The sequence below is a fragment of the Felis catus genome, chromosome B3, assembly GCF_018350175.1.
Source record: "Felis catus isolate Fca126 chromosome B3, F.catus_Fca126_mat1.0, whole genome shotgun sequence".
NCBI classification, from domain to species: Eukaryota; Metazoa; Chordata; class Mammalia; order Carnivora; family Felidae; genus Felis; species Felis catus.
This window is the reverse complement of record NC_058373.1, coordinates 138016084-138036124: the sequence shown is the minus strand read 5'-3', so window position 1 is coordinate 138036124 and position 20041 is coordinate 138016084. Positions and strand designations below refer to the sequence as shown.

Here is a 20041-nt window from a genome sequence, read left to right as displayed (position 1 = left end):
CATCCCCTGGTCACTCTTTCTCTAAAATATATTTTTGAAAAGTGATAAAAAAAAATCTTGATTAATCTTGAGATAAAAGAATCTCAACCGTTTAATGAAATTTTTCATCTTTTGCATTATGTGCTTTTTTTTTTTTTTTTTTTTTTTTTGCCAGCAGATATTTTCCATAAGCTCAAACTGCTAACTATATTCCAACAGCTTCTGAGAAGCTGCCTGGACCCCAGACTGTGGAGAGCAAGGAGCCAGTGCTGTTGTGTGTCAGACCTGTTACGAGGGTTTATCTGTTAGCAGAAGGTTGTGTCTCCCTCTGATGATCACTGAGGTTGAGGCCAGATGAACATAGAGAAAATTTTCATTGTTTTCTCTTGAGTGACTGCTAAGACGTTTTGCCAAGACCACAAATACGCTTTCCGATGAGTCAGAATTGCACTTTGTACTTCAGCCTTTGAGTCTGAACCCATGCCCTCGAAATTAAATCTTGCCATCCCAGCGATCCAGTTCCGGCCTTCTGCAACCAGCCAGCCAGCCAAGGAAGGGAAATTCACCCAGGGTTTGACAGAGGAAGGGGGTGGGGTGGGAATGGGAGGAGACATTCGTTAACTGTTCGATTTCCTTTACAGGGAAAAAGTGGAGGATTTTAAGTAATCCCCCCCCTTTTTTTTTTTTTTTTTGCTTTTATGGCCGGAAAGATCCCTTTTGTTAATTCTAAACTTTATACATTCTGAAAGTGTAGCCTACCGAGATACAATTAATTGACATCAAATTTCTGTGCGTGGGAGCTTCAGAGTTGCAGGAAAAGACTGTATGAGAAACCAGTTATACTCTGTAAGAGAAAAAAAGGAGAAGTGCTTTGCAAAAATTGAGTGACCAAGAGTTGTGTATGAAAAGCCTTGGGCAGAAGGTGACATTTCAGGCCCGCCACCCTCTGCAGTTACACACGCAGCTGACCTGGCATTCTCACTTCTGCGGGGGGGGGGGGGGAAGGGGGGGCCTGTATCTGCGCAGCCCTGTCTGTGTGAGCCGGGTGGGGGTTGGGGGCGAGAGACCCCCACTGGCTCATCTCGTTTCCTCCCATGCAGCTGCAGCCCGGTGACAGTTCACACATCCCGCTGGCTGGCTGGCTGGGGACGGGGCCAATATGATACCCTTTTACTTGAAGGGCTTTTGCTCGTGTTCAAAAGTAACACACGTCTTTCAAAATCATTCTTTCTGTCTTTTGAGAAACTTGGAGCTCTTCCCTAGTGCCTGCCTTTCCCGGCAAGGCAGGTAGGGGGCACTAGTCCTTCTAGGAAGGCAGGGCAGTAAGAGCCAATACCTGCCGTCCCTGTCCCTGCACAGAGTGGGAAGTCTTCTGCTGGCCGGATTTTTGGAAGAGCCCCTCCGTCCTCCCAAGGCCTACTCTTGTTTTAGGGAAAGCCTAGCTTGCTTACTTTTCTCCCATTACAGCCACAACGCATGAGAAGCAGTAAACTTGCAAGGCTAACGCTAAATGCAGGAGGAAGCAAGGACTACAAGGCCAACAGGGGATTGTAAAAATTAAGAAGCCAAAGCCGACCGTCTTTGGGATTTGTTTTAAAGCAGCATTCAGGGAGCATTTGATGTGAGTGGGGCCAACAGCCCTCACATAGCACTATGCTTTGAGCGTTAGAGCCTGGTATAAAAATTCCAAGTCACCAAGAAAAGACTTACGATCCATGTGCTTTGGTGAAGAAGTCGAGGAAACATAGCATATATTAGGTTGCCAGCACAAATTATACACACTGGCTTTATTAAAGGGGCGATGGTAAGAAACAAACCAGAAGAATACTTCCTTCCTTCATTATGCCAGATAAACAATATTATCCTCCTCCTGTTATGTACCTCCTTTTAGTCCATGGTAAGCCCCTTAGAAATACTCCGTTGAATTAGATGGTGAGGGATTGAATGCTATGGGCGTACAGTTGGGTCTTTCTAAACCGCGAACCAACTGTTGGGCTTAAGAGAGCTCAGCTAACAGCAGGCCTGCAGACGGCCGTCCGGACAACGGTTTGAACAGTGTCGTAGCGTGCAATCCAGGAGGCAAACTTGGAGGCGTCAAAGAACATAACCACTGCGTGTCCTATGGCCCAGCCCCGTTTTCTCGCTGTTGGGGGCCAAACCCTTCAGGGGTTTTGTACGGATTATGGTGGTGGTGGTGGTTGTTGTGGTTTTCCTGCTCCCCTCCCCCGCCAGCCGACCATCAGCTTCTGGTCTGACAAAATTCATTATTTTGCCCCCCAGTCCTTAGCACTCAGTACACGCTCCATGCATAATTCTGAAGCGAAGAACCCGCACCACCGTGAGCGATACAGGACAGTATCTCAGAAATCCCAAATTGCATGAAACTCACACTGCCGACCACCGATGCCATAGGATGTGAAGACACATCCCCCCAGGGATGCTAAGCAGGGTTCAGTGGTCAGCAAGACACTCCCGCTCCCCAGGGCCTCACAGCCAGATGGTGGGGACAGATGCAAGAATGTCCCGGTGCTGGTGCCGGTGGACCCCCCCCCCCCCCCCCGCCAGGGCAGTGAGTCAGCGCCTCTGGGACCAGAGAAAGCTTGGTAAGGGGCCGGCACTTGAGCTGAGTGTTGAAAGAAGGGTGAAGAGCCGCTGTTTGAAAAAGGAAGGACGGTCCAGGAGAGGAAGCATCCCCGGCAAAGGCACGGAGGTCCGAGCTCGCTCTGGGGAGAGGAGGACCCGTGGACCTAGCTGAGGGGCTCGGATCTCCTCCCCAGAGTGAGAGAAGGTCACGGAAAGAGTGTAAGCTGCAGAGCTCTGGAGAGTTCCCCCTGGTGGGCACGCTGAACATGAAAAGGAGGTGGCAGGGTGGCAGAGGGGGGCCAGGAAGGCACCGGGGTGAGGGTTTCCCTGAGGATTTGGTGACTGGCTGGGAAGAAAAGCCAGGGCCTTGGGCTTATCCCCAGGTTTCTGGCACGGCAGCTGCTGTCTCCTTACTGAGGCTTGGGATACAGGGGAGAAGGGGGGGATCGGAGGGCGAGTTGTGAATTGCTTTCGGACATTCAGAGGGGACTCGGAATCATTAAGTTGTACCTAAAATATGGGGGCACAGAGGGCGCCTGGACGGCCCGGCCGGTTAAGCGTCCGACTCTTGGTTTCGGCTCAGGTCACCATCTCCTGTCTCGTGAGACCGAGCCCCGCATCGGGTTCTGCGTTGACAGCGCTGAGCCTCCTTGGGGGTTCTCTCTCTTCTCTCTTTCTCTCTGTCCGTCCCGTGCTCGCTTGCTCTCTGTCTCAAATAAGTAAAAACTTAAAAACTAAGTTAAAATGAAATAAAAGACAACGTGGGAGCACAACACTCAGACTGTTGCCTCCACAGGTCTGGGCCTGATGGCTGGAGATTTGGGCGGGGAGAACAAGAAAGGGAGCTGCAGAAGAAATTGGGGAAGGTGTGCAGTCAGGAAAGAGCAGGCCATGGGACTGAAAAGGAGGCAGGTGGCAGAGAGGCCACAAAGGACCCAAGTGTCGCCTGGATCTGGTGACCGAGGTGAGCATGGTTGGGGGCTGGAGCGGCCGGGGTGTTCCCTGGACCTCTCAGGGTCTCTGGAACACGGAGCCAGGCCAGGGGGTGTGGAAAGTGACTTCTGGCTGTCATCCCCGCCAGGACGTGCGAACTCAGAGTCTGTAAACCGAGCAGACAGGCCCCGGCGCTTTTGCCCAGAGTCGGCAGTGACACGAGCAAACATTTCAGTGTGGATGGTGAACAGCCTTGACTCCCGAGGCGCCGTGCCAGCAAGGGCCTTTCTGGAACACCCGAGGACACCAAAAACGCCGTGCGCGCGGGGCTGCCTCTGTCTGCCGAGAGGGCAGCCGGGAGGGCGCACGGAGGGGCACTCGCCGTTCCTCTCTGCATGCCAGCTCCACAACATCAAAGAAGAAACTGAGGAGGAGAGTTCTTTCAAATCTTTAGGCCAGGTGCACCTCCTGCAGCAGCGGGAACTTGCGAGCAGACCGTCTAGAAAGCGCTCCTTCTGCGAGTCTGCGGTCAGCCGTTTGCTGCAGGATCCGTTTTTGTTTTTGTTTTTGTTTCCTTTGCGGCAAGAGCCTAATGCTTTGTGCATGAGGCCCTGCTGGGGAACATCTTGGGCCATAGAGAACTGTCCCCAAGAACAGCAGGGTTTCCGCACAGAGCCCGGACCTGCCGCTCAGGCACAGGGCCCCCCAGGGCGGCCGCTCCCCTCCTGATGGAGGGGGCGACGTGGAAGCCCCGCCCGGGAGCCTGGGTTCCGACACCAGGGCCAAGGCCACACCCCCGCGTGCCTGCCAGGCGGGGCCCAGAGGCCTCCTGGCTTCCCGGGCATGCTGCCTATCGCACAGGACCTCTATGTTATCGCCTGCCCAGCACAGCCGAGCCCGCTGAAAAGCAAGCCGAGAACACTTCGGCAGGTCACAAAAACGTGTCTCCAGGGGGCAAAAGAATGAAAGATTTCTCTTGCCCCCGTAGCGGAGAAGTCTTCCTGACTCACAGCCTCTTCCTGAGCTGGCTTCTGTCCTCAAGTTTTGTTTGCAAGCATCGTAATTGCAGGATCTAATTTCCCACAATAGCACACATTTGCACAGAAAACGAGTCTGTGGCACATTCTCGTCATCCTGACCCTCATGGACAGCTCCTGCAGGGAAGACAGGGCGAAACTGGCCCCGCTTTCTAGATGTGGAGACAGTGTGGGGGCGGGGGGGGGGTACATGGCCCAGCAGGGTTAGCCAGCGGGAAGCGGAGGGGCGGGGGGGGGGGGGAAACGCAGAGCCCAGAGGGACCCCACGTCATCGGGAGATTCTCACCCAGCGAGCCCTTCATGCTGCCCGCCCACCCCAGGGCTGGCAGCAAGGGTGCCCTCAAGGCTGCATTTCGTTTTCAAAACGAAAGCAAATAAGCCAGGTTGCCCGCATCCTGTCGCTTAAACCAAAATGATGAAGTCGTAAGGGCGAGTGGTCGTGGACGCTGTGACAGAAGACAAATCATACCCCTCGTACGTTTAGCAGCCACGGAGAGAGCCAAGTGTGGACGTGGCTTTTGTGGTATGCAGCGATTCAGAAAACACTAAAGCACGTTATCTGAAATGCACTCAGCCAGCCTGGGTGTTTTATGGTATAAAGCTGGGAGTTTGATGCATTTCTTGCCACTCACACAGGTAATCAACATAACCAGAGCATTCAGTCCTGCTGTTTATGTGCGCACACACGGAGCAGACTTCTAGGCTGGTCCTTGCCTCTCACAGCAGACACACACACACACACACACACACACACACACACACACACACACAGAACAGGCTTCCAGGCTGGTGCTTGCCTGTCACAGCACACACATGACATGCAGGGTTCTCACCTGTTACTAAAGCTGGTACCGTTCTTTCCAAAGCACTTTAAGTTTTCATCTATAACCTTGACCCCTAAGGAATTCATCACACCAGGGAAGCCAGAGTTTAACATTTGAGGTTCAACGTAACTCTGTGTAAAAATATAACCTAACAAATGGGTGGGAATTGAATCACGACCAGGAAATGGTCCTCCGCCGTTTCTACCAGACAGACAGAATCCACAGCGATTGAGTGTGGCCCGAGGCCAGAACGCCTGGCTCTGTACCCTAGATGGGTCATACGATAGCTGTGTGATGACGGGCAAGTTATTACCCTCTCTATTCCATCATTTGTAAAATCGGTTAATAGTAGCCACCCTAGAGGGTCATGTTTGGGGCGCCTGGGTGGCTCAGTCGGTTGAGCATCTGACTTTGGCTCAAGTCATGATCTCACGGTTCATGAGTTCGAGCCTTGGGCTCTATGCTGACAGCTCTAGGGTCATGATGAGGAGCAAGTGAGTTAATATGAGTAAAGGCTTAGTACCGTGCTTGGCACGTAGTAAGCCCTTAATCAGTGTTAGGTATCATCATTACCCAGAACGCCTTCCCCCAGACACTTGTGCCTTCACTCCTCCCATTTCTGGATTCCTCTAAGGTTCAATTCTGTACCGCGCAGCCTAGCATTTGATAACGTGCGGTGCGGTCTTGTTATTTCAGTGTCATTTCAATGTCTGAGTCTCACTGTTGCTCCCTCGATAGATGGCAAGTTCCCGATGGCAGGAACCGCGTAGTTTGCTTCTGCCGGATTTCCACAACTCCCAGCCCAGTCCTGGGCAACCGCCGCACACATAAACATCCCCGGAGCGTGCGCGTCACTGTAAGCAAGTGGGAACCCACCTGGTGGTGCGGCATTATGGACGGGTACTACAACCAACAGCTGAAACACCCAGTGGGAAGACTTCTATTGACCCCCCAAACCCATCCTGAATGTTGACAGCTGCTCTACTCACAATAGCCCCAAACCGGAGACGACCCACTTGCCCTTCAGCAAGTGAGAGGCTAGACAAACAGTGGTCCGTCCGTGCCATGCAATGGAGGGGTACGAACTCTTGGCACAGAAACACTCCGGAAGAATCGCCAGTGAATTCTGCTGAGTGAAAGTAGCCAATCGCCAAAGGTTACACACCGTATGATTCCATTAACGTGCTATTCTTGAAATGGCAAAATTATAGAAATGGGAATGGATTAATGGTTGCCAGGGGTGAGAGAGGGGATAAGAGGGGGGGAAACACCTGCATTCTGATGGTGTCAGCCTCAACATCCTGGTTGTGATTCTGTGCTACGTAGGTAATGTCTTTTTTGCAAGACGTTACCATTGGGGGAAACTGGGGAAAAGGTACAGGGATCATTCAGCCTAGTTTATTACAACTGCGTAATCTACAATTATCTCCAAATCAAAGGTTTAATTAAAAAAAAAAACCACTTATGGGGTGCCTGGGTGGCTCAGTCGGTTGAGCGCCCGACTTCAGCTCAGGTCATGATCTCGCGGTTTGTGAGTTCAAGCCCCGCGTCAGGCTCTGTGCTGACAGCTCAGAGCTTGCAGCCTCCTTCAGATTCTGTGTCTCCCTCTCTCTGCCCCTTTCCCACTCATGCTCTGTCTCTCTCTCTCAGAAAATGAATAAACGTTAAAAAAAATTTTTTTTAAAAAACCGCTTACGGTGTTCCCAGAAGAAGCAGAAAGACTAGATAGGGTTGCCCACGGTTGGGAGAAATATATAGCAAGCCTCTTCTAGAAAGATTTTATTTTTCAGGAGTGAAGTTTGTCGATTGTACTTGACATCCTGTCTCTGTTAGTACTTAATCCTTGGAATATATTAACAGTCGTAATACGATTAAAATTCACACAGTTTTTTATTATTTTTTTAAATTTATTTATTTCGAGAGAGAGAGAGAGAGAATGTGTGAGCACGAGAGGGGCAGAGAGAGAGGGAGAGAGAGAGAATCCTAAGCAGGCTCTGCACCATCAGTAAGGAGCCTGACTCTGGGCTCGAACTCACGAACCACGAGATCGTGACCTGAGCTGAAATGGAGTCCGATGCTTAACCGACTGAGCCACCCAGGTGGCTCAGGTTTTAAACTGAGAGGAGTAACCGGGAGGTGATCCTGCTCCAACTCCCTCGTTTCCAGATTCAGAAACTCAGAAGTGGCCCAACGTTACACAACTAACTAGCAACATTAACCAGGACTGGGACCCAGTCATCCCAGGATCCAGTCCTGTGTTTCCAACACACTCTGTGTCTTTATTTTATAAAAGCAGCACAGTTCGTGTGTGTAGACGGGTGTCCTGAATTACTCCGGTTCCCATGCTTGGTGCCTGATAGGACTCGTGGCCCTCTAGCAGGGGTGTCCCTGCCCCCAGTTACAGGGTGGCTGCTGCTGGTGGGGTCAGCAACGTACTCTGAGAACGATCCAGGCTGGTGCCCCCCCCCCCTCCACCCCGCTACAAGCACATGATAGGACCAGAGTGGGAAGGGACGGAAGAGCACTCAGAGAGCTGGCTAGAATGAAAACAGAGGACGAAGCCGCTGAGAGCAGATCCAGGGTGAGAACAGCTCTCCTGCCCAGCTCAGGGCTTCTCTGAGGAGGCACCCCAGAAACGGCCACCCCCGTGTGAGCTTTTCATCGCCCTGCGGCCAATGGGACCGACTTAAGTCATCATGAGGGGAAAGCCAGGCTAGAGACAAGAGAAGTGGCAACAGAGGTTTCCGGAGCACCAATTACCACGCGGGACCCTGGGCAGGGCCCCTCCTTCCTGCCCCCTTGCCTCAGTTTACTCACTCATACAACAAGAGGTTTGGATGAGCCCGGAGAGCCCCTCCAGCTTTTGTTCTAAGCTTCTCACGGAGACCGAACACACAGACAACTAAAAATCATGCCTGCAAAACAAGGCTTGCACGGATCGCGGTGGGGGCAAGCTAAGGAACCGCCAAGGCGAAACAGACCTGGATCAGTTCCCCCGGCTCAGTGAGTCGGCCCCTGCTTCCCCACGGGTGGCGGTGGCGATGTTGGCTGCAGGGAAGAGAGGTGGGGGGAAGGAGCAGCAATTTCACTTTTTGGGAGACATTTTGTACGTTACACAAACAGCCCCCGCCGCCAAGTGAGTCAGAATTTCCGAATGGCATAATTTTAGGGCCTTCTTGTGGTTCCCTCTCTGGGCCACTTCTGAACGGGAGGCCTCAGGGCGGGGTTTCCTGTGCTCAATTCCAGAGATGACAGAGGGGCTCTCCCCCACCGTCCTTTGCCAGAATTTTCTTTCCAGATCAGTTTTCGTTTCCACGAATTTCTCTAGCAGCGGGTGATGCTGAACACGAGGTGAAGGCTTCATAGCCCTCCGAGTTGCCCACTCCCCCTTTCTCCCGCACCGATTCCTCAAGGCTTTCCCCTTCGGCATGGACTACTTTGGAGTGGCCGAGGACTGCTGCAGAATTCGCGAAAAACAAGGCCCTGTTTTTTACGGCAGGCTTAAGAAAAGCAATGGGAGAGCGTTCTCACAAATCCCCAAGCCCGGTAAAGCTGAAGATAATAACTGATGACAATAAAAGTACTAATACGTGCCCAGCATTTTGCAGCTTCCGTATATTTTTTTATCACATCTATTTTCACCTATGGAATATTATTGCTCTCTCCACTTAAGAGATGAGAAAACTAAGGCTCTACGAGGTTGCATGGCTTGCTAGGGTTCATTCAGGAAAGTAGCGGAGCCGGGTCCCGAATGCGGGTCCGGGAGGTTTGAAGCCGGTGCTCTGCGCTCTCTAAGCACCTCACGGCCCCGTTCAGGACACAGCCCCCTGGACACGGAATCCTTGCACGGTGACTTCCTCCTCCCGGGGGGGTCCTACTCCGTGCCTCCCTCCCCCTATCCCCAAGGACTAGCACATAGTAGGTGCTCAGGAAATGTGTGATGAGAGACTGAATCGCTGTTTACCAGAACCTGTGGCGATCATACCGCCACAGCTCACGTGAGCCGGGTGCTCACACTGTCAGACGCAGAACCATTCAAGATAGATTCCTGTTATTAGGCCCATTTAACAGAAAAGGAAACCAAGAATGAGTAACGAGCAGAAAGCTGCCAACTCGGGCAGTTTGGTGCCAGGGCTTGAACTCCCTACCCCATGGCTCACCGCAGGAAGCCGACCGCTGGCGGCCAGCCGCTCTGTCTTTCCAACAGCGCCGGTGGGGCCATCTTCGCGCTCGGGCAAAGCCCCTGACCTCTGTGCGTCTCAGTCTCCACCCTCAGACAGAACCAATTAAGCTTTTCCTAATTACCCAGAAGACCTGTGCAGAGGTGTAATGGGGAGACACACGTGAAAGCTGGGGGGGGGGGGGGAAGCAAAGAGCGCTATCCAAGCACAGGCATCACGATCGTAATTGCCCTCTGGGCCTTTCACGTGGCTGTCGCGACCCCAAGGCCGGTGTCAGCGTTTCCGATGGAGTCAAGATGATAATGAGGAACATAATAAGATACCTAGAACAGGTCAAGGGGAAGCAGGGGAGAGGCCCTTTGCTGGCAAGTCCTATGACCCTGTGAATAATCACAGCTTAATGAAGGGAGTCCTGAGCCCTGCCTTAGAAGGTGTGGCTGACACTGGCATTCTAACTCCAGCTTGGTCTACCCCAGTGTTAATTCTGGCCTTTGGCATTCTTCTCCTTTGCCCTCAGTTTGGAAAAGACACACGCGCGCGCGTGCGTGCGCGCACACACACACACACACACACACACACACCATGACTATCTGGTCCTGTTTTACAACTTAATCTTTCTCTTAGGACACTGATTTTATACTGATTTATTCAACAAATACGGATAGAGGAAAACACCCTCCGCGAAGCACTAGATTTGGGGCAGCTCCCTAACTCCTCAAGCCCAGCCCCCATTTCCTCATCTGCAAAATGGGCATAGCCACACTTAAGTTGCAAAGCCTGGAGTCCCCGTGGTACATAGTTCCACCAGTTGTGTCCTTAGCGGCTCTCATCCCCACCCAAAGGAGACAGAACCAATCAGGCAGAGATGTAATTAGGCTGACAAGGATCAGGGCTGGGGTGGAGAACAGTTCAAAGAGCCCTAATGCGCTGGGAGCCAAAGGCACAGAGGCAGATAAGATTCAGACAGTCTGCCGTGAGGTTTAAGAGTTGGTGGAGTTGCGGATCAAACGCGGGACGGTAAGCCTGTTGGACGGCGGTGGGGACAGAAGGGAGACACTTACCAGGGCCTTGCGGTTTGTGAGATATCCAGATTATGCTTTTAATTCACATTCCTTGGGGCTCACCCCCCTCCCCCCTCCCCCGCAGTAGCTTCCTCTGGACATCCTCGGGGCTCCCATCTGAGCCCGGGACCCAGAGAGATTCCCCCCCGCGGTGGCTCCGGGCACTGTGGGGTAGGAGTGGCCGGATGGGGCGCCCCCACTGTCAGGCCAGCTGATAGGTGTCACTTCCTCCTTGGATTTCGCGCCTCCGGGAGGAGTGTCCCTGCCTTTGGCCGCACCTCGGCTCTGAGGGGGGCCAGACCTGCCAGCCCCCCTCGCCTTCTCCCCAAATCTGGACGCCAGAGGATCTCCCTCCCCAGATCCAACTTTCCCCCGGGGGACAGGCAGCTCCGTGCCCTCCCGAGGATGAGACCCAGGCGGAGGCAGGCGGGGGTCCGGGGATCCGGACGGCTCCTGGGCCGGAGGGGGTAGCCCGGGGCGCGGAGCCCGGGGGTGAGGATGGGGAGGCCCCGCGGCGGCGCTCCTTCCCTCGGAGGGGGGCTGTCTGCGATTGGGCGCCGCGAGGCTGGGGCCGTGCGCCGGGGGCCTCCGCCTGGAGCGCGGGGCCGGGCGCGTCCTGCACGGCCCGGCCGGGTGGCACGGCCCCGGGGCGGCTCCCGCGGCGGGTCCCCGAGGGGACTGGGCGGGGCCGGGGGCGAGTGTCCGGCCCCGCCCCGGCCCCGCCCCGCTCCGGAGCCGCCCGGGACGCAGGGAGGAGGGCGGCTGGGCCGGAGCTGCCCGCGGCGCCGCGCTCCTGCACGCTCCGGACCCGGTAAGTGGCGCGGGGCGCGGAGGCCGAGCCGGGGCCGGGAGGGTCGGGGCCGCGGCCCCCGGCCCAGCCCCGACGGGCCTCCCAGGGATCGGGGTCGCCGAAAGTCGAGGGGACCTGGGGAGGCGCGCCCGGCGCGGGGGCGGGGGCCCTGGCGTGACAGCTGCGGGCGGGCGGGTATTTTTAGTTTAAACCTAACCGATCCCTGCCGCCTGCAAAGTCCCCGAGCGTTTCCGCTCCCCAAGCCTGGAGGCGCGGCCCCCAAGAAAAAGCCCCTGAGCCCTGGGCAGCGTGTCCCCGGCGGGCCGGGCGCCGCCTCCAGTCTTCACTCAGCCGCCGCTTGGGGCCAGCGGACCTGTCACCGCGGGCCCGCGCCGCCGGCTGTCCCGGGCCTGGGCAGCAATCGCGGGCATCAGTACCCCCTCCTGGCGACCACGCGCTCGCTTCCTAGTGCCTGGGACAGCCCGGAGCGGGCGCGCTGGAGGAGGGGGGGGGGCGGGTAGCCCCGGACAGTCTCGGGTTCATTCAGACACCTCCTGGCTGTGCCGCTTTGGGCAAGCCGCTCGGCCTCTCTGAGCCTCATCCCACATCTCTCAAGGAGGGCTTAGTGAGGCCAAAGATCTCTTGCGGGGCTGAGCGAGCCCCCAATGGATGCTGACCACCTTTAGGGTCTTCAGATCTTGACTCTAGACAGTGGGCCCGGTGGATGTAACCAGGCAGGCAGCCGGTGTGGGGGGGGGGGGAGCCTGACATGCGAGGGAAGCATGCCCCATCCCAGGCGAGTGAGGGCAGGAGGAGACAGTGAGGGACAAGAGACTGCCCTCCCAGAAAAGGGAGTATGTCACAAAATCACTGCCATTCTGAGCTTGGCGGGACGGCCTCCTTCCTCCACCAAGAAGAGAGGAAACAGGCCCAGGGATGGGCAGCGATTTCCCCGGGGCTGCACGACTGAGAACAGAATCAGGCTCTCTGGAAGGGTCAGGCCCTGCCTCCTGCACAGCCAGCAGCCCCCAGGGGTCAGGGGCTGGGAGGCAGGAGGCACGAGCCGGTGCCACCGGGCTGTTTTGCTCTGTTTCCTGGAACCAGTCCCCAGCGGGGCTCTCTGACACGTGTGGGTCTGCACATTCCTCAAGCAGGACCTCTTTCTGCTGCCCGACAGCCGCAGCTGTGTCCTGCCCGCTGGCCCCAGGGCGCCGTTTTCAGCCAGAGGCCCCTCTGAGGGCAGCTGGAGGGGGGAGTGGGCTGGGAACTCCTCCTGTCTTGCTGGGGGTCCTGAGGGGAGGGGTGAGGATCCGGGCCCTGGTTTCTGCCTCAGGGTGCAGGCTGGCCCCCTGCAGACACCCTTCAGGGTGAGTTTGTCTCCATGGGAACAGCCCTGTAGCATAGCTGCTTTGCATGTTCTGTTGTGGCCGCAGACCTGTCTGTGCCTGGGTGGCCCCCCCCCCCCATCTCCTGATGCAAAAACCTGGGGCAGGGACAGCTGTGACTGCCGTTCTAGGGAGGTAAGACCGGACAGGTCCAGCACAACCCCCTAAAAGCCTTGGGGCCCCCGAGAGCCAAGAGGACTGAGCGCCTTACCGTGTTGCCTAGGTGTTGAGAATGGGGGTGGTCATGTTAGACTACCTGGGTCCAGTCCTGCCTTGGCCTTGGCCTTGGCCATGAAAACCTCCCTTCCCCTCTCAGAGTTTCGGTTTTCTTCCCCACAAGAGGGGAATAGGCCAAGGCTGGTGCCATTGCTGGCCCATTTACGGATGAGGAGACAGGTTTCAGAGGGCAGGGGTGGCTGAGTCAGGATTCGAACTCGGGGCCGTTGACTCGCTGCCCTTCATTATACCACACAGTGCGTCTCAGGCAATAGAAAGAAATGACGCTAATCACCAGGCCAACAGTATGGGCGAGGCAGGATCCCGCTCATCATTAAGACATTGGCATTTGCCGGGAAGAATGGATTCTGAACTTTCTTCCCCCGTTAACGTCTGAAAGTAGCCCAGTAGGGCCACCACGAGAGGAACCTGGGAGGGGGAGATGGAAGTTCTGGAATTGTCTACTGACCCTCTCCACCCCCAGGGAATCACGGCTTCAGGATTTGGGGATGATGTTCCTGGGGCTGAGCTGCCAGGAAACACATGGGGGACAGTCCCCGCAGCCAAAGCCTCAATTTTGTCTTCTCTAAAGTAGAGATAAGAGGCCCCCTGTGGGGTTGCTGTGGGGATAAATGAGACAATTGGGGACAAGCCTCAGCAGAATGCCCCGGGGGGTGGGGACACATCATAGGAGGAGTTATAGTGGTTTTATTATTCCTAATCCACCTAATGCGATCGTGACAATGTACTGTGGCCTGCACCTCTTGCCTGGATTTCTAGGCTGCAGACTCTGTGCAGGGAATCCCAGCATCTCCGAAATGCTTTGAAAGGCAGGGCACAGAGCTGCTAATTAGGAAAGCTCAAAACACAAACACGAACGAGGAGTCGTTTCGCGATGTATACATGAGAAGTCAAGCAATCGTGGGGCAGAGATGATCATGGGGGGGGGGGGGCGTGGGCAAGAGGGGATTGGTAGGGTCATGGGGTCCATGATAGAAGAATTTACCTTGGAACTGCTGGGGACGCCATGTATGTTTTATGTGTGCCTCTCTATATGGAGTCTTTTTTAAAATTTAAGTGGATTTTATGAAAAGCAGGGGAATGGTAACCCCCAAATCAGGGTGGGGAAGAGGGCACAGGGTCAAAGAGGAGCCAGGTCCAGTCTCGGTGGGATCCATTATGTTTTTCTGTCGAGAGGTGCAGTCGTGGGTGCTATTAAAGTATTTTTATGCTTCATCATTTACGAATATACATTTGTTTATACACGTACATGCCTATATATTCCATCGCATATATCAAATCTTACATGCAGATACAATTAAAAGGTAATGTGAGGGGCGCCTGGGTGACTCAGATGGTTAAGCATCTGACTTCGGCTCAGGTCACGATCTCACCGTTCGTGAGTTCGTGCCCCACATCAGGCTCTGTGCTGACAGCTCAGGGCCTGGAGCCTGCTTTGGATTCTGCGTCTCTCTCTGCCCCTCCCTCTCTCTCTCAAAAATAAATAAACATTAACAAAAAATTTTTTTAAAGGTAATATGAAACATTTCACAAAGCTCTCATGGGAAATCAGTCTCTTCCCACAGATTCCGGTGGTAGTCTGGCTGGATTTGATAAAACACGACAAACACAAACCCTACCGTGTGACAGACCCATGGCATCTTATGCGGAGAAATCATCTCCCTCTTTGAAGACATACGACTGGGAGATGGTGTAAACGCTCTGCAATCTCAGATTATCTATGAGAGTTTTTAAGGTCTTGGCGTGATGATTTATGCTTGTGAATCAGAAAATCCTGAAATATTTGAGCTGGGAGGAACCTCGGGTCCCCTGGACACAACCTGTTGGCTTTTGTGGCTGGTGGAAATGCCCCGGCCCAGGTCAACATCAGGCCCAAAGGTAGGGAAGACAGCTTGCTCTGCGCGGCCACACCTGAATGTCTCTCGCCGCGACGCGACACCACTGTGGCAAGGGCCCCCTGGAGACAGGGCAACGGGCAGCCCTGAGATTAAACTAAGATTTCCGTGTATTTATTTTTTTACTCGTTTATTTATTATGTTATTTAAGTTTACATTTATCCGAGATTAAAGTGATCATTTTAATTGTTGAACGCGAGAAGAGAGCTGCCGCGTGCAATGACCACACAACTTCCGGAACTTACACAAACGCAAACGTCACCAAAGGACCTGCATAAGCAGTGCCCACACTCTCCTTTCCCATGAAACCGGCCTTGGGCAGCCACTCCTATTTTTCCTGTTCTTTGTGGGGCATGCTGGATATATTTAGGAGTTATCAGGACAACTTAACCGCTACGGGTATGGTTATCGCCATTTTGCATCTGGGGAAACAGGGTCAGAGAGGTTGAAGGCCTTGCCCCAAATCCCCATGGCAGCTGAGTAAGTGACGGGGCGGGAGCTTCACCCAGAGGATGCGCTGAAAAGACGGGAAGCTTTTTTCGCGTGTGCTGTGCTGTGAACGCAGCCTTCGCTCCTCCGGAGCTGCGGTCCCTGTCGTCCCGGCCCAGCTGGCAGGTGGGGGGGACATGCCCTTGTCCAGGGTCGTTGGGTGGTTTCTGCCCAGCTGTCAGATCACAGGAGGCTCTGGGCCGGACGGCTCTAACCGCCACACCTTCTTCCTTATGATGGAGTGGGGCAGCGGTGCGCTGAGATTTGGGGAACCCATCCCACTTGGGGCCCTGGTGCTTTGAATGCTCGCTTCGATTCCTGGCCACCTGCCTTCTGCCCAAATCCAAGGTGTTCTTTGGGTCTTCCCTCTGCAGAGATAGCTGTCCCGGCCAAAGGGTCTCAGAGCGCCGGATGCCCCAGGACTGATGCATTTGGTGGTGGTTCTGATGCGCGTCGGGCACGGAGACAGCGGTTGTGTCCAGCTTGTGTGCCCCCTTGGGGAGTGGAGACCTGGGGCCGGGTCCCCCTGCTCTGTGTCCTGTGACCCCATTTTTTTCCTAAACGGTATTTTTTTTTAATGCTTATTTTTTGAGAGAGGGAGAGAGAGAGAGCGAGGGCGGAGGAGGGGCAGAAAGAGAGGAGACACAGAATCTGAAGCAGGCTCCAGGCTCCGAGCTGTCAGCACAGAGCCCGACGCGGGGCTCGAACTCACGAGCTGCGAGATCGTGACCCGAGCCGAAGTCGGACGCTAACCGACAGCCACCCAGGCGCCCCTTTGTGACCCCATTTTTCACGTGCCTGATGGGGCTGGTGCTACCTCCCCGTAGGGCAGGGCTTAGGACCCGCGGAGACGGAACTGCACAAGTCGGGCATCTTTCAGACGCTGGGAAACAAGCCCTCAGTGTATGTGCCTGCGGGGAATGTGTGTGCAGTGTTCTCGAACTGACAGCTGCAGCGGAGAATAAGAGAATGCCAGAGCCAGCCGGAGCCTTGGATTCCTCTCATCTGAGCCTCTATTTTTACCCCTGGGGAAACTGAGTCTCCACAATTAGAAGTGACCGGCCCAGGGGCACCTGGGTGGCTCAGTCGGTGAAGCGTCCGACTTCGGCTCAGGTCACGATCTCACGGTCCTTGAGTTCGAGCCCCGCATCAGGCTCTGTGTTGATATCTCAGAGCCCGGAGCCTGCTTCTGATTCTGTGTCTCCCTCTCTCTCTGCCCCTCCCCTGCTCATGCTCTGTCTCTCTCTGTCTCAAAAATCAGTAAAAACATTTAAAAAAAATTTAAAAAGAAAGAAAGGAAGAAAGAAATGACCGGCCCAGGTCTCTCTGTGGTGCCTCGGGGCCAATCTCGATCTGAGATGGTGTCTTCCCTGGCAGCCACCTTCCCTAAAAGTCTGTTTGGTCTGTATTCATGCCTGACACAATGCGGGCTGGTCACGTGATGAAAATGGGGAGGCTTGTCTTTGGGGTCGGGCCCTCCCACTCATCACCAACGCCTAGATAGAGTAGGTGGGTCCCTGTGGCCACTGGCGGGGCTCTAATTAAGCCAAGAGTTTTATTTGAGGTCTGAAAAGGGCTGAGCCCCTCCCGAGTGACATTCGCTGAAATAATACAGCAGGCTGACTCACTGGGGTAGCCTCTTTCCTTGTTTCAAAGAGCTGGCTCTTCTGTGATGATGGGAGGTGCTGGTAGTTCCCCAGGCACCTCGACCTTCAACCTGGGCCAGTCTCAGGCTTCCTGCCCTTCCGAAGGGGAGGCCGGAATGAGGAGAGCTCTAAGGTGCCTTGAAGTCTGGGTGTTCTCTCAGCCAAGAACCACGGCCTCAAAGTAGGTGTTTGGGGCCTCAGTCTCTCCCGATGGCCATGTGCCACCCTTGGGAGAGGTCAGCTCACTTAAGGGGGTGAGTCCCTGCCTGTCCCCTCCAGTGGGTCCCGCCTGCCCTGTGGAGGAAGTCCCAGGCCCCCCAGCCTCCCCTGCTGGCATTTCATGCTTTCTACCACCTGGTCCCACGAGGCCGCAAACTCATCCTGGTCTTTCCCACCTCCAGACCTGCGCTCCCGCTGTCACCTCTGCCAGACGGCGCACCTGCCCCCCGGCTCCTCCCCGCCAACCCCTGCTACATATCTCCAACTAGAAGCCTTCCTCCGGCAACCCAGTGGGGTCGCTGGTTTGTTTTCCAGTATACTTTCCACTCATTTCCGCTTTCGTGTCTGATTCCCCACTAGGTTGTGACCTCCTGGAAGGCAGGGATACAGGATTTTTCCTTCTGTCATGATTACTGTCTCACGAACAGGCTTTACACTTTAAAATCGGATCTCGCGAACGGCAGGGGGGCTGTGTCGCCCCAGCGAGCACCCCTGAATGAAGTGGACGGGACAGATCCTGGTGATCACAGGACACGGAGGGGAAAAGTGGGCTCCGGAGTCATGAACCAAGGCTGGGGAGAGAAGGGGGGGATGCTTGTCACCTCCCTTTGGGGTCCTCTTTGGAGATCGCCCTTCTGGAGAGCTGTCCCTTTTCCGGGGCTCCCCGGGGCCGGTGCTGGAAGTTGAGGACCTCCCTTCGCCTGTCTGGGACTCAGGTCTCATGTCCATTTCTTCTCCGAGGACGCTGGGCGCCTCCCCCCTCAGGCCTGCCTTCTTGCCCTTCCTCTGCCTACAGACTGCACCCCCGCCCCCCTCAGGGCTTTCTGACGCTGCAAATGCTCATCACTGAGATCCCGAGTCCCCGTCACAGGCCACTGGAGCACCTGTCCTTGCGCCCTGCCCTATCGCCCTGTTTCACTGTCTGACACTTGCCACCAACTGAAATGATCTTACGTGTCTGCTGTCTGCTCTTGGGTTTATCATCCGTCCCCTCCGCTAGCACGGACACTCCCTGAGCGCGGGGATTTTTTCCGTCCCCAGAGCCTGGCCGTAGTAGCTGCCGAGTCCATATCTATGGAATGAAAGAAGGGATGAATGAAAGTGTACACTGATGAGGAGGACTGGCTGCCACCTGGGGCGCCTCGCATGCTTTAGCCTGATGGCTGGCGCCCCTCGGTACTCGGTACTTAGTACTCGGTACTCGGTACTCGGTAGGGAACGCTAGTGTTGCTTGAATGCCCTCTGCATTTTCCCCCTCAATCCTCAAGACAGCTCAGGAGGCAGGCTCTGCTAGTCCCAGTTTACAGAAAGATTCCAAACCCTCAGCAGGGGATTGGAATTTAGCTCCAATGATCTGATCCCACAGCTCATGCAGGGAAACCACCAGTGTCCCCTGGCCTCTCCATGTTCCGTGCTGGGAGCGCACTGGGCAGGACGTGGTGAGTCAGACCCAGACCTCGGGCCTCCTCCCCCATAATCTAGTTCTTTCTCCGCAACCCTCAGTGGCTCTCGCACGGACAGGCCGTTCCTCCCAGGAAATCCTTTCTGTGTGGCCAATATCACACGGGGCACAGCTTTCCCAGAGCGGGGGCCCACCCCGGAGCACCCTACCCTCACCGCCCTGACCACACCCTTTTCTCGAGTGGTTCCAGGGAAGTCTGCGGGCTCTGTCACTCGCTGCGGAGAGCGTGGTGACCACAAGCCGCGGTTGTAAGCTGGATGAGAGCCAGTCGGGGCGGCCAGGTTAAATTCCTTCATTCAGGACTGGGCAGCAGTGGAGCCTGGCTTATGTAATTTGCCTGTTTATCTGTTTGCTGATTTCAAATTCAACTTTGCTCAGGGATAATCTTAGAACATGAGTTTTTACAAAAATTCCATCTCGTGGTGTTGTCTTGTCCCCACTTCCTTCTGGGTAGAAGCACCTGGATGCCTGGGGGTGTGGGCATATGCTCCCAGCAGTCTTTACTTATGGATATGCTCCTTTGGGGAGGGGGGTGGTGGCCCCATAAGTCCCTGCCCTTGTCCCCTGTAGGTAGCAGCGGGGGTTTGTCACACAGCTCCTAGCTGGAGCCACTTTAGTTTGGGAGCCAGAGAGGCACGCGTTTGTGGCTGGGAGGTAGCCCTTCCGCTCTGGAAGCCGCCTGGCTTGGGCAACCACATTCCTTTAACATGCTGACATTGACCGAGCTGGACAGGGGAGGAGGGCTCCAGGGCCACATCCGTGCCCTGTGGATAGGAGGAGTGTGGTGGGTGAGGTGGGTGCTTGAAACAGGATGTCCCATCCTGGGGCGGGGGGGGGAGGGGGTGGGCAATGGCTCAGAGAGAGGGGAGCCCAGGGGCACCAGGAAGGACCCTTTTATTTTGTTGGAGGGCACGGTCTTTGGGGACCTCAACTCCCTTCTCTGTGAGGTTGGGAAACATGTGCTATGCTCTTGACCATGCTGGCTGTGTCTGAGCATGTGTTGCAAACCAAAAACCCCCACCTGGAGCTAAGAGGCCATTAACATGGCCAGTTTAGCCCACGGACCAAGGCGTCACTGTCTTCCTGTGCAGAAGACAGAGCTTTGGCAGAGTTCCTCCCCGCTCCTGGGCCTGAGGGGTGGGGCTGGCAGCCTTGACTGGTGGAATCAGACAGACCTGGGCTGGGACCCGGGTTCTGCCACCTGCAGTGTAATCTCGGCAAGTCACATCCCCTGCATGGCCAGCTCACCTGTTCGGTGGGGCTGGTCACACCTTCCCCGCAGAGTTGCCGCGAGGGACCGATACGATCACAGGCGGACGA

The 20041-nt window shown here is 55.3% G+C and overlaps 1 protein-coding gene across 4 annotated transcripts in view; it reads left to right on the top strand.

The window, feature by feature from the left end:
• Positions 1 to 10445: 10445 nt before the first annotated feature.
• Positions 10446 to 20041, top strand: part of SYNE3 (spectrin repeat containing nuclear envelope family member 3) — a 109251-nt gene continuing 99655 nt past the window's right edge. The window contains exon 1 of one of the 4 annotated variants that reach the window (XM_006933080.5): positions 10446 to 10554. The gene's annotated coding sequence lies outside the window, so the exon portion shown is untranslated. Of the gene's footprint in view, positions 10555 to 11215; positions 11410 to 20041 lie in introns of those variants that run through there. The other 3 variants (XM_023256008.2, XM_023256007.2, XM_023256009.2) reach the window with 3 other exon arrangements.